We start from the raw sequence: 15632 nt of genomic DNA on the forward strand, positions 1-15632 counted from the left end.
AAGAACTTACTCGTATTGTGTTGGCTTCAGAACGCAAACAGCTGATCAGAGAATTGATATCGGCAATACAGGTTTGCCAGTAATTTCCATATTCACGCAAATCATAGTCGGGAAAAACTGATTGCAGATGTTCTGCAAAGAGCAGAAAGCGTTTATGAAAATTTTAAAAAAGAAAAAAAACCAAAGAACTGACACGACATTTTTTATTTAAAAAGCTGAAATTTTCTATTTTGAATTGTCATTCTCTTCTCTCTTTCTGAGAGTTTAGAAATTCCGTCCAAAGAGGATGCTTTGCTGAGTATCTCACTTCTTCTAATGCACAATTCCCTATAAAACATTGACCTAGGGAGCCGCTAACGAGCCACTGGTGCTTTTATTAAATTAATAAGAACATATACTACACTTGATCTTAGCCAAAAGGCTGAGAAGTGATGACGTTTTGGTGCTTTTTAAAAAAAGTGTGGGCTCAGTTGGTTGAGCATCCAACTCCTGCTTTTGGCTCAGGTCATGATCTCATGGTCGTGAGATCAAGCCTGGCTTCAGGCTCTATGCTGGGTGTGGAGCCTGCTTAAGATTCTCTCCTTCTCCGTCTGCCCCTCCCCAACTCACACGTTCTCTCTCTTTGTCTCCAAAAAAAAATTAAAAGTTAAAAAAGTATATAACAGAAAGTCAAATATTTCTGGGTGTTAATGCCCTTGAATAACCCTATGGATAAGTTAAAACTAAAAAGGAAACCTGAAAATAAACAGAAAATCGTGTTATTGCAAATATTATTACACCATAGTCTATTTGTGCCTACATGTCTATCTTCCCCGTAAGCTAGTCCCTCTGCCTAGAATACCCTTCCTATTTATCTAGCTAAGGAATCCTCCCAAATCTAGCTCAAATGTTTTGTCCTTAGTAAGCCTTTCCTAATGCCCTCACAGTATTTGCTTTGCTCTCTGAGCTTCTACATTACTGCCTGGATGAGATTTGATCTGTTTCCCTCAACAGTTCCTTTCTAGACTGTGAACTCCTTGTGGGCAGAAATACTTATTCATTGTTGTGGCCTCAGTGCCTATGAGTTCTAGGACCTTCATACAAATTGCTGGAAAGCGGGAATACAGGAGGCTAAAATGGATTAATCACGACATTCTATTTCTGTGTTGCCAGTTACTAGCACAGAAGTGTGTTTTATTCTCCTGCATTTTGTGGGGTGGGGCGGGGGGGGTTCTTTATTTTTTTAGTACCAGGTTTCAGCACTGAAGAAACGACTTCATTCTAGCCATAAGCAACAATAATCAAGAAAGCTGGTCTTGTTCCATTAGCCTATGGACAAGTTTTACTCTTTACAAGCTGTTACCCATTGCATAATATTAAATTGTAAAATCTGGGTCAGACAGGTGAAAAAATAAACAGTTCTAAGATTTGCATCGACCTCATCACTATCTCTTCAACTGCCAATGACATTCATCAAATGACCAAATGATGATAAAACAAGATTCCATAATGACTTTACATACCTCTTAATGCAGCCATTTTGTTTGCATCTAGAGGTCGGAGGCCTTGGGAATTGACACCTACCCAGCCGTCCGTCAGAATTTCCTTGGAGAACAAAATATGAATCAGGTAGCGGACTGCATGCCTAGGATTAGCCTTCCTTTGTGCAGTCAGCAAATGAGCATCAAGCACCCTGACATTCCTTTTTGGATCACCGAGATACCCTTTTAAAACAGAGGGAAAAAGTAAAATCTTTGTGTTTTTTTCATGCAAGGCTACCATGAAAGTGCCCAAGAAAAGGAAACTAATTGATTTCTAATTCACTAATTTCTACTTGGGTGAATTTTTTTCTGTACTTCTCTCTTCTTTTCCTTAAATGAGTCTCTTTGATACCATCTGCATAACAGCATTTTTCACCTTTTCTAGTCTTGAATTCTCCATACTTGAACTAATTGTTTCATTGTCTTGAATAAATTCAATTCTTAGGCTAAAGATGCATATGTAAACATGTTGCTCTGAGATCCCATTGCTCCCTTTTACAGACTAAAAGTACACTCAGAGCTATATTCCTGAGTGAGTATATGTTCCCTGAAAATGATTTGGAAAAAATGGGTAGGCATAATTAAGAAAATTTTAAGGGGCGCCTGGGTGGCTCAATCAGTTAAGCATCCGACTTCAGCTCAGGTCATGATCTCATGGTTCGTGGGTTCGAGCCCTGTGTTGGCATTATGGTGACAGCTCAGAGCCTGGAGCCTGCTTTGGATTCTGTGTCTCCCTCTCTCTCTGTCCCTCGCCCCCACCTCTCTCTCTCTCTCTCTCTCTCTCTCTCTCTCTCAAAAATAAAAATATACATAAAAAAAGAAAATTTTAAAATAGCTAGCATTTATTGAGTAACTACTATATATCAGTCACTATGTTAAATATTTTGCATCTATAATCTCAGTTTCATCACCCTAATGACATTATGCCCATTTAGAAGATGAGGAAACTGAGGCCCACAGAAGTTACTTGTGAACAAGATCACAGAGCCAGTTTTTAAATCTGTTTATAAACCAAGTTCTCTGAACCATTAATCTGCTGATGTCTTCCATTCTTTTTTCTATTTCTTGTTTTTAAACACAAAATTAAAATCATACTTCATATATACTCTGAATCCTGCTTTTTCAATTATCTCGAACATGTCTCCATTTTCTTTAGTTCTTGTTTTGTTTTGTTTTTTTTTCCAAGTCTGCATCTGCATTCCTATCTTCATGATTTTCCTGACAGGTGACACTCAGGTTGGACTTGGGTTCTGAGCATTGCGTTAAGAGCTTTAAATGAATAATTCCATTTGATCCTCACAATTCTATGAAATAGGTACCAGAATTTTTGTCACTTCACAAATGAAGAAACCAATACTTAGGTTATATAAGTGACTGAAGGTCACATGGTTAGTAAGACCTAGAGCTGGGATTTGAACCCAGGCAATCTGACTCAAGAGCCCATGCTCTTAACCACGATGCTTTACTGCTTCATGTATGTCCATGGATATACCAGGAATTACTTCACTAATTCCCTATGGCTGCTTATTTGGCTGTCTCCAATTGTCCATGATTCTCTAAAGAAAGTTCTTGTACCAAAATTTAAATATAAATCTTTTTTATTAATTACATCTTCAGACAGAAGTGGGATTACTGAGTCAATTGGCATAAATACTTTTATGGATTTTTATAGAAATCACCCTTCAGAAAGTTTTCGCCAGTGTATACTTCTAACAATAGCATACCACGGTGCCCATTTAGTAACGGAACAATTTTGGAACTTTTTTCTACTTTGGCCAACAAAATGATTTAAAAGAAAAGCATCTCCTCTAGGACAGGAGTCAGCAAACTACAGTCCACAGGGCAATCTCACTACCATTTTTTGTAAATGAAGTTGTATTGGCACATAGCCACGCTCATTCACCTACCTACATCTGTGGCTGCTTTCATGCTACAGCAGCAAAGTTGAGTAGTTGTGACAGACACCAGATGGCCCACAAAGCCTAAAATAGTTACTATCTAGCCCTTTACAGAAAAAGTTTGCTGAGCCCTGCGCTAGAATATTAATAAGAGATTATCTACTTAGAAGTAGAGACACAAAGGAACTATAAAATATTAGGAAGGTTTGCCCTTAGAAACCATGGAACTTAGGGTCACCTCATCTCTGCCACTGTGGCTTGGCAGGCAATACACAGCTCAGGTCATGATATCACGGTTCATTGGTTGGAGCCCCGCATCGGGCTCTGTGCTGACAGCTCAGAGCCTGGAGCCTACTTCGGATTCTGTGTCTCCCTCTCTCTCTGCCCCTCCCCCGCTCGCACTCTATCTCTGTCTCTCAAAAATGAATAAACATTAAAAAAAAATTAAAAAAAAAGAAATATGAGATTTAAAGCCAGAGAGAACTGAGTTAGAGTTCCAGAATTGCCACTCACCAGGTCTTAAGGCTTTGAGAAAGGGAGTAATAAAAGTACATACATATGGGGTCATTTGAATGTTAACAGAGAAGAGACATGTCAGTTCATTAGTACAGTGCCTTGTACACACTCAATAAATGTTAGCCATTATTATTAATATAACCTAAAACCAACCCTTAAAATAGGAAACAAAAACCTTCCATTTGCCTGTATCAAGAACGTTTAAGGGGACTCCTGGGTGGCTCAGTCGGTTGCGTGTCTGACTTTGGCTCAGGTCATGATCTCGTGGTTCATGAGTTCGAGCCCCATATCAGGCTCAGTGCAGAGACCGCTTCAGATTCTCTGTCCCCTTCTTTCTCTGCCCCTCCCCTATTCATGCATGCTCACTCTCTCTCTCAAAAATAAATAAAACATTTAAAAAAAGAATGTTGAAGAATATATGTTAAGTGGTGCTACTTGTGATGTGTCATCACACAGTCAGTCACCAAAATAGGACCGGATGCAGAAAGATGATGAGCTAGAATCTTGGCTATTGTCATTTTCCAATATAGTTGAGTAAGATCTGTTTTCCATGACATTTTCTGCTTTTACCAATATTTCTATAGTTAAAAGTGCTGAAAGAAAAGAACTCTCGATAGCAAATTTGCTATCCAGCAAACTATCCTTCAGGTATGAAGGGGAAATAAACACATTCTCAGACAAAGAAAACTAAAAGTATTTATCACTAGCAGACAGACTCTTAAAGAATGGCTAAAATGTTTCTGATTCTGTGTCTCCCTCTCTCTCTGCCCCTCCCCTGCTCATGCTCTGTCTCTCTCTGTCCCAAAAATAAACAAAAAACGTTGAAAAAAAAATTAAAAAAAAAAAAATGGGGCGCCTGGGTGGCGCAGTCGGTTAAGCGTCCGACTTCAGCCAGGTCACGATCTCGCGGCCCGTGAGTTCGAGCCCCGCGTCAGGCTCTGGGCTGATGGCTCAGAGCCTGGAGCCTGTTTCTGATTCTGTGTCTCCCTCTCTCTCTGCCCCTCCCCTGCTCATGCTCTGTCTCTCTCTGTCCCAAAAATAAATAAAAAACGTTGAAAAAAAAAATTTTTTTTAAAAAAAAAAGAATGGCTAAAGGAAGATCATCAAACAGAAAAGTTATGATGACAGAAGGAATCTTGGAGCATCAGAAAGGAAAAGATAACAACAGAAAGAGCAGAAATATGCATGCAGAGAAATTTGATCATTCATTCAATATGAAATGGAACAGCTACACTGGAAAACAGTTTGGCAGTTTCTTATAAAATCGAAATCTTCAATTACCACATGACATAGTAATTTCACTCTTGGGCAAGTACCCCAGAGAAGTAAAAGCTCATGATATGACATGAAAACCTGCACATGAATGTTCTTAGCTTCATTCATAATAGCCAAAACTGTGAACAACCCAGATGTCCTTCAACAGGTGAATGGTTAAACAAACCATGGTAAATCTAATACCATAGAATACTATTCAATAATTAAAAGAAATAAAGAACAGAAGAGGCAGAGATACGGATAAATACAATATGATCGTGAGTTTTGTAAACCATATGTGACGACTGAGACAAAAATGAAAATACCATCTGACATCCAAGACAATGACAGTTAAAAATGAGGAGGGCAAAGGGAACTAAGTGGAATTAAAGTTTCAACACTTTATTCCAAGTGGTAAAATGCTGATACCGGTAGACTGTGATAAGTCACATACATATATAGTAACATCCAGAGGAACCACTCAGAAAACTATATAAAACAGCATATTTAAAAACATAAATAAATCAAAATAGAATCCTAGAAAGTGTTCAGGTAACCCACAGGAAGGCAAAAAAAGATAAACAAAAAAAGAATGAGAGGGGTGTCTCACTAGCTCAGTCAGTAGAGCATGCAACCCTTGATCTCAGGGTGGTGAGTTCGAGCCCCACAATGGGTGTAGAGACTACTTACAAAAATAAATAAAATAAACTTTAAAGAAAATAATGAGAAAAAGAGAAAACAAAAAGAAAAATAATAAAATGCTAGACTTAGGTCTATGATATCAATAATTATCTTAAATGAAAATAACCTAACCATATCAATTAAATGGCAGCAACTGGTAAAGTAGATTAAAAAAAGTCAACTATGTGCTGTTTACAAGAAACTCTACAAATTCAATACATAGGTAGATTGAAAGTAAACTGATGGAAAAGCATACATATACCATGCAAACATTAATCAAAAAAAAAAAAACAGAATAGCTGTACTGCCATCAGATAAAGTAGACTTGAGAGCAAAGAAAGTTACTAAAAACAAATAAAGATGAAAAGACCAACCCCAACGAAGACAATGATTCTCAACATACCAAATGACAAAGTCTCAAAATACATGAAGCAAAAATGGAAAGAGCTAAAAGGAGAAAGAATCAAATCCATAATCATAGTTCTGGACCTCACACACTCCCCTCTCTCAACAACTGATGGAACAACCAGACCAAAAATCAGCAAGGATACATAAGATCTGAACAACACAATCAATGAACAGGATTCTCGTTATAGAACATTCCACCCAACAAAACCAGAATGTGTATGTTTTTTCAAATGCCTGTGGATCATTCACCAACACAAACCACATCCTAGGCCAGAGGAAAAAATCTCAACAAATTTAAAAGAAAATAAATCAAAAGCATAAGAGACTCTTAAAAACTAAGAACAAACTGAGGACTGATGGGGGGTGGGGGGGTGGGTGATGGGTATTGAAGAGGGCATCTTTTGGGATGAGCACTGGGTGTTGTATGGAAACCAATTTGACAATAAATTTCATATATTTTTTAAAAAAACAAAGAAAAAAAAGAAAAGAAAAGAAATCATATGTAGTATATTTTCTGACCATAATAGAATCAAACTAGAAATCAATAATAGAAACACAAGAAGAAAAATCTTTAAACACCTGGAAATTGAACAGCATATTTATAAATAATAGATGTATCAAAGAGAAAGTTTTCAAAGAAATAATAAAATACATAGGACTTAATGAAAATACAACACATCAAAATATATGAGATGTAACTAAGTCAGTACTAAAAGTGAAATTTATAGCCCTAAATGCTTATATTAGAAAAGAAGACAGTTCTAAATTTATAATGTAAGTTCCTACACCAAAAACTAAGAAATGAAGAGTAAAATAAACCCAAAATAAGCAAAAAGAATGAAATAACAAAGAGCAGTAATCAGGTACCTGGGTGGCTCAGTCAGTTAAGTGTCCAGCTCTTGATTTCGGTCAGGTCATGATCTCATGGTTTGTGAGTTCGAGTCCCACATCAGGCTCTGTGCTGACAGCATGGAACCTGCTTGGGATTCTCTCTCTCCCTCTCTCTCTCTCTGCCCTTCCCCTTCCCAGGCATGCTCTCTCTCTCTCTTTCTCTCTTTCTCTCTCTCTCTCAAAATAAACTTTAAAAAAAAAACCAGAAATCAATGAAACTGAAAATATGAAAACAACAGGAAATCAACAAAGCAAATAGCTAGTGCTGCAAAAGATTAATAAAGCTACTAAACCTCTAAAAAGAAAAAGAGATGACACAAATCATCAGTATCAAGAATGAAGCAAGTTATCACTAGAGATCCAGCAGTCATCAAAAGGATAATAGGGAATGCTACAAACCACTTTACATTCATAAATTTAGTAACTTAGAAGAGTTGAATCAATTCCTCCAAAATTACAAATGCCAAAACTCAACCCAGATGACATAGATAATCTAGATAGCCCTATAACCATCAAAGACATTAAATTTGCAATTAAAAGCCTTCTGAAAGGGTGCCTGGATGGCTCAGTTGGTTAAACATCCGACTTCGGCTCAGGTCATGATCTCACAGTTCAAGAGTTCGATCCCCGTATTGGGCTGTGCTGACAGCTCAGAGCCTGGAGGCTGCTTCAGATTCTGTATCTCCCTCTCTCTCTGCCCCTCTCTCGCTCACACTCTGTCTCTCTCTCTCAAAAATAAATAAACATTTTAAAAAATTATAAATTTTTTAAAAAGTGAAATAAATAAATAAAAACAAATGATAAAATAAAATCTAAAGTAGAAAAAAGGATCTCTCTGTATTATTTCATGCACCCACATGTGGTTCTGAAATATCTCCAAATGAAAACTTTCATTTTGAAAAAGCTATCACTAAGAATTCATATTAAGAATGTTGATGAACCTAAATTAGAGAGTGCTACTTATAATATGTATCATTTTAAACTCAAACCAGGAGTGAGGAAGAAAGACTCTGAATCAGTGTCACGGTCCCTGTTGTTTTTCATTGAAGTTGAGGAATCCATTGTCTCAGAACTCATTTCTGTCCTGGATTCTGTTTGCACAACATTTTGATCAGTAAAACATCTTTCAAGTGCTGAAAGACAAGGAATCTCAAGAGTGATTTTTGTGTCAGGCAAAACTACCCTCCAAGAATGAGGGAGAAATAAAGACATCCTCAGACAAAGGAAAATTTTTAAAAAATGTTGCTGGCTGACTTAGCCTTAAAACATGGCTAAAGGAAATCTGACCAAAAGGATATAATGAAGGAAGGAGCCTCGAAGTACAAAGAAGGAAGAAAGAACAAAAGAAAGAGCAAAATTATGCACGCAGAAAAACTAGATCACTCGTATATCGCTGGTGGGAATAGAAGACAGTACAGCTACGCTGGGAAGCAGTTCAACAGTTTTTTACAAAACTCAACTTACCGTTATTACAGGACCCAGCAACTGTGCTCTTGGGCTTTATCTCAGAGAAATGAAAACTGATGCTCACATTGAAACCTGTACATGAGTGTTCATAGCAACTTTACACCTAATAACCAAAAACTGGAAACCCAGACATCCTTCAACCAGTGAACAGATAAACCCCAGTACACCCATACTGTGGACTAGTCCTCAGCAACAAAAAAGAAAGAATTACTGATACACGCAGCAACTTAGTTGAAGCTCCAAGGAATTATGCTGAATGAAAAAAAAAAGGCCATCCCCAAAGATTACATACCATATGAGTCTATTTATATAAAACTCCTGAAATGAAAAAAGTATAAAGGAGAAGAGCAGATTAGTGGCTGCCAACGGCAGGGACAAGGCAGGGTAGGAGTTAGAGAGTAGGAGGAGAAAAGCAGGTACAGGTTTAAAAGGCAATAGATGAAAACTACTCACGTCATGAAATTAAATAATATAAAGCTGAATACACATACACACACAAACATAAATCTACACACAAATACAAATAAAACTGAGAACATCTCAATAAAAATCTGTGGATTCTATCAATGTCTACATACTGGTTGTGTGATACTATACTATAGTTTTGCCAGATGGTGTCATTGGGACAAAGTGGGTAAAATGTACACAAGATCTCTCTTACAATTGCATGAGCAGCTACAATTTTCTCAATATAAAATTTCTAATTTTTAACTAATTAATTTTAAGTATCTTAAAAAAATTTTTTTAACATTTATTCAATTTTGAAAGATGAAGAGAGACAGAGCATGAGCAGGGGTGGGGCAGAAAGAGAGGGAGACATAGGATCTGAAGCAGGCTTCAGACTCTGAGCTGTCAGCACAGAGCCTGATGCGGGGCTTGAACCCACAGACTGAGAGATCATGACCTGAGCTGAAGTCAGATGCCTAACCAACTGAGCCACCCAGGTGCCCCTAAGTAATTTTTAATTAGGAGAAGCTACCAGTAGGTGACATTAAGTGTGTTAAGGAATCTGTATTAAATAGCGCTACTTGTAATATGTATCATTTCAACTCACCAAAACTGGAAGGGATGAAGAAATATGCTGAAGTATCTTGACCACTGTCATTTTCCAATACAGGTGGGCAATTTGTCATCTTAGTGTTATTTTCCAGGCTGGTTTCTTCTTTGCCCATCATTTCTATAAAGACAACATTTTTTAAGTACTGGAAGAAAAGACTACCAAACTCATGTTCTATACCCAATGAAACTATCCTTCTGTAATAAGGCAAAAATAAAGATATTTACATACAGAGGAAAACCAGAAGTATTTGTCACTAACTGACTTAGGCTCAAAAATGGCTAAAGGAAACTCTTCTTACAGAAAGAATATGAAAGAAAGAGTTCTGGAGCATCAAGAAGGAGAAAGAACAATGGAAAGAGCAGAAATCTGGATGCAGAGTGACTGGTTCACTCATACATTGCTGGCAGGAATGGAAAATGGTACAGCTATGCTGGAAAGCAGTTTGTCCATTTCTTATAAAACTAAGGATGCAATTACCAAAGGGCCCGGAAGTTGCACTCTTGGGCATTCATCCCAGAGAAATAAAAACTTGTGTGAGAGAGTGAAATGAATGAAATGAAGCAAAGCTAAAAACCATAATAAACAAGTATTCATAGCAGGTTTACCCCTAACAGCTAAAAACAGGAAACCCAGAGGTTTTAACAGCTAAATAAATCATGGGGTATCCAAACAGTGGAATAGTACTCAGCAGCAAAAAAGAAGGAATGACTGACATGTGCAGCAACAGGAGCAACCCTCCAGGGAATTACACTGAGGGAAGAAAGAAGCCAGTCTCAAACACCATGTGATTCCATTTATAGAACAATGCTGAATGGACACATTATAGATCTGGAGAGCAGACTCCTGATTGCCAGCAGAGAGAGACAGGGCATGGCCTGGAATTGGGGAGAGAAGTCCTCTGGAGGGAGGTGGGTGTGGCAAAAAAAGAGCAACATGAGGGAAAATGGTGCTGATGGAACTGTTTCGGGGCTTCCCTGTGGTAGAGGCTACATGAATCTCTGCAGACGGTAACATTGGTAACATCATATAGAACTAAATACACACGAGCGAAACTGAAACCAGGGACATCTCAATCATATCTGCTTGTGTCTGCGGATGGTAGAGTAACAGTATCTTGGTTGTGATAATTTGTCACTGTTTTGCAAGATGTTAAGATTGGGTAAAACTGGAGAATGGGAACACAGGACCTCTCTGTATTATTTTTTATAACTGCATGTGCAGCTAAACTTTTCTGAAAATAAAAACTTCATTAGAAAAAGCTACCACTGGGGTTCCTGGGTGGCTCAGTCAGTTGAGTGCCCGACTTCAGCTCAGGTCATGATTTCATGGCTCTGTGAGTTCGAGTCCCGCATCAGGTTCTGTGCTGACAGCTCAGAGTCTGGAGTCTGCTTCGGATTCTGTGTCCCTCTCTCACTCTGCCCCTCCCTCACTCATGCTGTGTGTGTCTCTCTCTCAAGAGTAAATAAAAAAAAGAAAAAGAAAAAGAAAAAGCTACCACTGAGGTGCCTAGGTGGCTCAGTCGTTTGAGCGTCCGACTTTGGCTCAGGTTGTGATCTCATGGTTTGTTCGTGAGTTCAAGTCCCCCAATGGGCTCTCTGCTGTCAGCACAGAGCCTGCTTTGGATCCTCTGCCCCCCACCATGCCCCATGCCTCGGCCCCTCCCCTGCACATGTGTGCACGTTTCTCTCTCTCTCAAAAACAAAAAATAAACAAAAAAACTTTTTTAATATTAAAAAAAAGAAAAAGCTACCACTATCTCACACTAAGGATGTTGAAGAATCTAGATTAAATATACTACTGTATCAAATGTATCATTTCAAAATCACCAAAACTGGGAGGAATGCAACAACATAAGGGGAAAAAGTCTTGGCCACTGTTGTTTTCCAATAAAAGTGGATAACTTGTTGTCTCAGGGCTCTCTTCCAGGTTGGTTTGAGCCTTTATCGATATTTCTATGAATAAAATATTTTCAAATACCGAAAGTTAAGAAATCTCAACCCTGAAGTCTGTATCAGGCAAAACTGTCCTTCAGTAATGAAACAGATTTATGAGAATGGTAATGAGTGAACCTGGAGGGCATTAATAAGCCAAATAGTAAACAAGACAAACACTGCATGGTATCATTTATATGTGGAATCTAAAAAGAAAAAAATTCAAACTCATAAAAACAGAGAGTAGCATAAATGAATGGCAGTTCAATGGCAGCCAGGGGCTGGGTGGGGGTGGGGGGGAATGGGGAGAGGCTGGTGAAAAGGTACCAACTTTCAGTTTTAAGATAAATAAAGTCTGAGGATCTAATGTACAGCTGATAATACTGGACTGTATAACTGAAATTTGCTTAAAGTGTAGAACTTAAGCATTCTCACCACAAAAATAAATAAATAAATAAATAAATAAATAAATAGGTATGTGAGATGGTAGACATGTTAATTAACTCAATGATGGGAATCATTTCCCCATGTATACGTATATCAAATCACATCGTACACTTTATAAATATATTACAACTTTGTCAATTATACTTCAATAACACTGAAGACAAGATATGAACATCCAAACTGGTTTAAAAAAAAAAAAGAATGAAGGGGAAATCATGACATTCTCACACAAAGGAAAGCCAAAGTATTTGCCACTAGCTGACTTATGTTTGAGAATGGCTAAATGAAAATCTTCTATCACAAAAGAATGATGAAAAAAATTCTGGAGCATTGAAAAAGAAGAAAGAGGGGTACCTGGGTGGCTCAGGTTAAGCATCCAACTCTTGGTTTCAGCTCAGGTCATGATCTCATGGTTCATGAGTTCAAGCCCTGCATCGGGCTCTGCACTGACAGCACAGAGCCTGCTTGGGATTCTTTCTCTCCCTCTTTCTCTCTCTCTGCCCCTCCCCTGCTCATATGCATGAGCTCTCTCTCAAAATAAATAAACACTTAAATAAATAAATAAACAAAAAGGAAGAAAGAAGAATGAAGGCAGCAGACATGTAGATGCAGAGAAACCAGATCACTCACACACTGCTCATGCAGAAGTAAAATGGTACCGCCTCTCTGGAAAACTGTGGCAGTTTCTTATAAAACTAAACATGCAATGATCATACAACCAAGCATTTGCACTCTGGGGCATCTAAAAGAAATCAAAACTTATGTTTACATGAAAACCTGTACATAAACAGTCACAGCAATTTTACTTGTAATCCTGAAAAGTAGAAAAAAGTCCAGACGTTCTTCCAACAGTGAACCAATACACAAACCTTGGTACATCCACGCCATGGAAAGGTACAGAGCAATAAAAAAGAAGGAAATGCTGATACACGCAATAAGTCAGATGAATCTCCTGGGGACTTATATTGAGATGGGTGTGGTTACAAACAGGCAAGATGAGGCATCCTTATGGTGGTGGAAATGTTCTATATCTTGATCGTGGCGGTGGACATCCAACCTACTCATGTGATACAATCAAATAGAACTAAACACATACACAAAAATCAATTTAATTAAACTGGGTAAGTCTCAGTAAGAGCTGTGGATGTGGGGTGCCTGGGTGGCTCAGTCAGTTATGCTACCGACTTTGGCTCAGGCCATGATCTCATGGTTTGTGAGCTTGAGCCCCGCGTCGGGCTCTGTGCTGACAGCTCAGGGCCTGGAACCTGCTTTGGATTCTGTGTCTCCCCTTCTCTCTACCCTTCCCCTGCTCACGCTCTGTGTCTCTCTGTCTCTCAATAATAAATAAATATTTTTAAAAATTAAAAAAAAAGATCTGTGGATGATATCAGTGTCAGTCTCCTGGTTGTGATGTTCTACCACGGTCTTGCAAGATGCTATTGTTGGCCGAAATGGGTAAAGCATAAATGAAATCTCTCTGTATTATTTGTTACAACTACAATGGGTATCCAAATTACCACAATATTAAAAGTATGATTTCTTACAAAGAAAAAGCTATCATGAGTTCACACGAAGGATATTGATAGTTCTAACTTAAACAGTGCTACTTGAAGTAAGTATCATTTCAAACTAACCAAAACTGGGTGGGACGGATTGAGATGAAGAGGCAGGATCTGGGCCAGTGTCATTTCCCAATGAAGTTTGGTAATACACCGTCTGACAGCTGTTTTCCAGGCTGGTTTCTGCTTTTTCCGGCATTTCGACAAGCATAACTTTGTCAAGTGCTGAAAGTCAAGAACTCTCATCTGTAAATTCTATACTGAGTTAGATTATCTTTCAGGAAAGAAGGGGGAAATAAAGACATTCTCACACAAAAGAAAATTAAAAAAAAAATGTTCCTAGCAGATTTACTCAGAAAAGATAGCTAAAGGAAAATCTTCAAACAGAAAGGATATTATGGAAAAGGAATCTTGGGGCATTAGTAAGGAAGAAATAATAGAAAGGTGAGAAATCTAGATGGGGAGAAACTGGATCACCTATACATTGCTACTGGGAATGTAGAATAGCACAGGCTCTCTGGAAAACTGTTTGGCAGTTTTTATAAAACCAAACATGCTATTACCATAAGACCAAGCAATTGTACTCTTGGCATTCATGACAGAGAAATGAAAACTTGTATTTAGACAAAAATCAGTATGTGACTGTTCACAGCAGCTTTACTTCTAGTATCCACAGACTTGGAAAGAAAAAAAAAAAACAGATGTCCTTCAATGTGTGAATGCGTTTTTAAAAAAAAATTGTTGTGTATCTATACCACAGGAAACTTTTTACCAATAAATGAGAAATAAAAACTTATATTTACCCAAAAATGTGTACATGGGTATTTATAACTGCTTTATTCCTAATGGCCAAACACCAAAAAAAAACCCAGATGTCCTTCAACAGGTGAACAATTAAACAAAATGTAGTATATCCGTAGCATAGAATACTATTTTCAGCAATAATAGTAATAAACTATTGATACATGCAACAAACTGGATGAGTCTCCAAGCAATCTGAGTGGGGGGGGGAGCTACATCATATATGACTCCACTTATATAACAATCTGAAGAGACAAAATTATAGAAACAGAGAAAAGATTAGAGACAGCCAGGCATCGGGGAGGGGTCTTGGGGGCAGGGCAGGTAGGTGTGGTTCTAAAAATTGCAATAACAAGGGATCCTTGAGTGATGGAAATGATCTCTACCTTGACTGTGGTGGTAAACGTGCGAACTTACACGTACAATAAAACTGCGTAGTGCTAAATGCACACATGAACACATATACACATATACACACACAGATGCAAATAAAACCGGAGGCATCTCAATAACACCTGTGAATTATATCGATGTCAATGTCTGGGTTGTAGTAACACTGTACCATGGTTCTGCAAGGTGTTATCATTGGGGAAAATCCATAAAGCATAAACGAATCACTCCATATTATTTCTTACTACTGCACTGAATCTTAAGTTACATCAAAATAAAATTTTCAAAAAGAACTGTAACTGGCTTGTATTAAGGATGTTGATGGATCTAGATTAAACAGTTATACACGTGATATGTATCATTTCAAACTCACCAAAATTGGGCAGGAGTGGGAGAGATGAAGAGTCAGTATCTGAGCCCCTGATACTTCCCAATAAAGCTGGGTAATAGATGGTCTCGGAGCTGTTTTCGGGGCTGGTGTCTGCATTTCCTGACATTTCTAGGAGTATGAACTTTTCAATTGCTGAAAGATAAGAACTCTCAACCATGAATTCTACCTGAGGCAAAACTATCCTTAAGGAAAAACGTGAAAGAAAGACATCTTGAAACACAGGAAAACTAAAAAAATCTGTCCCCAGCAGACTTACCTGTATAGAAAGGCTAAAGTAAAATCTTCAAACAGAAAGGACATGATGAAAGAAGGAAGTCTGGAGCATCAGGAAGGAGGAAAGAACAATGGGAAGAACAGAAATGTGGATGCGGAGAAAGCAGATCACTCACACTTTGCTGGTGAAAATGCAAACTGGTAC

General features: G+C 38.0%; 1 non-coding gene across 1 annotated transcript; it reads right to left on the minus strand.

Annotated features, from left to right (window-relative positions):
• Positions 1-240: 240 nt before the first annotated feature.
• On the minus strand, positions 241-433 carry LOC122478161. The gene has a single exon (XR_006295904.1). It is a non-coding gene; the product is annotated as a U2 spliceosomal RNA (small nuclear RNA).
• Positions 434-15632: the final 15199 nt, after the last annotated feature.

This window comes from Prionailurus bengalensis, chromosome X, assembly GCF_016509475.1.
Source record: "Prionailurus bengalensis isolate Pbe53 chromosome X, Fcat_Pben_1.1_paternal_pri, whole genome shotgun sequence".
In the NCBI taxonomy this organism is placed as follows: domain Eukaryota; kingdom Metazoa; phylum Chordata; class Mammalia; order Carnivora; family Felidae; genus Prionailurus; species Prionailurus bengalensis.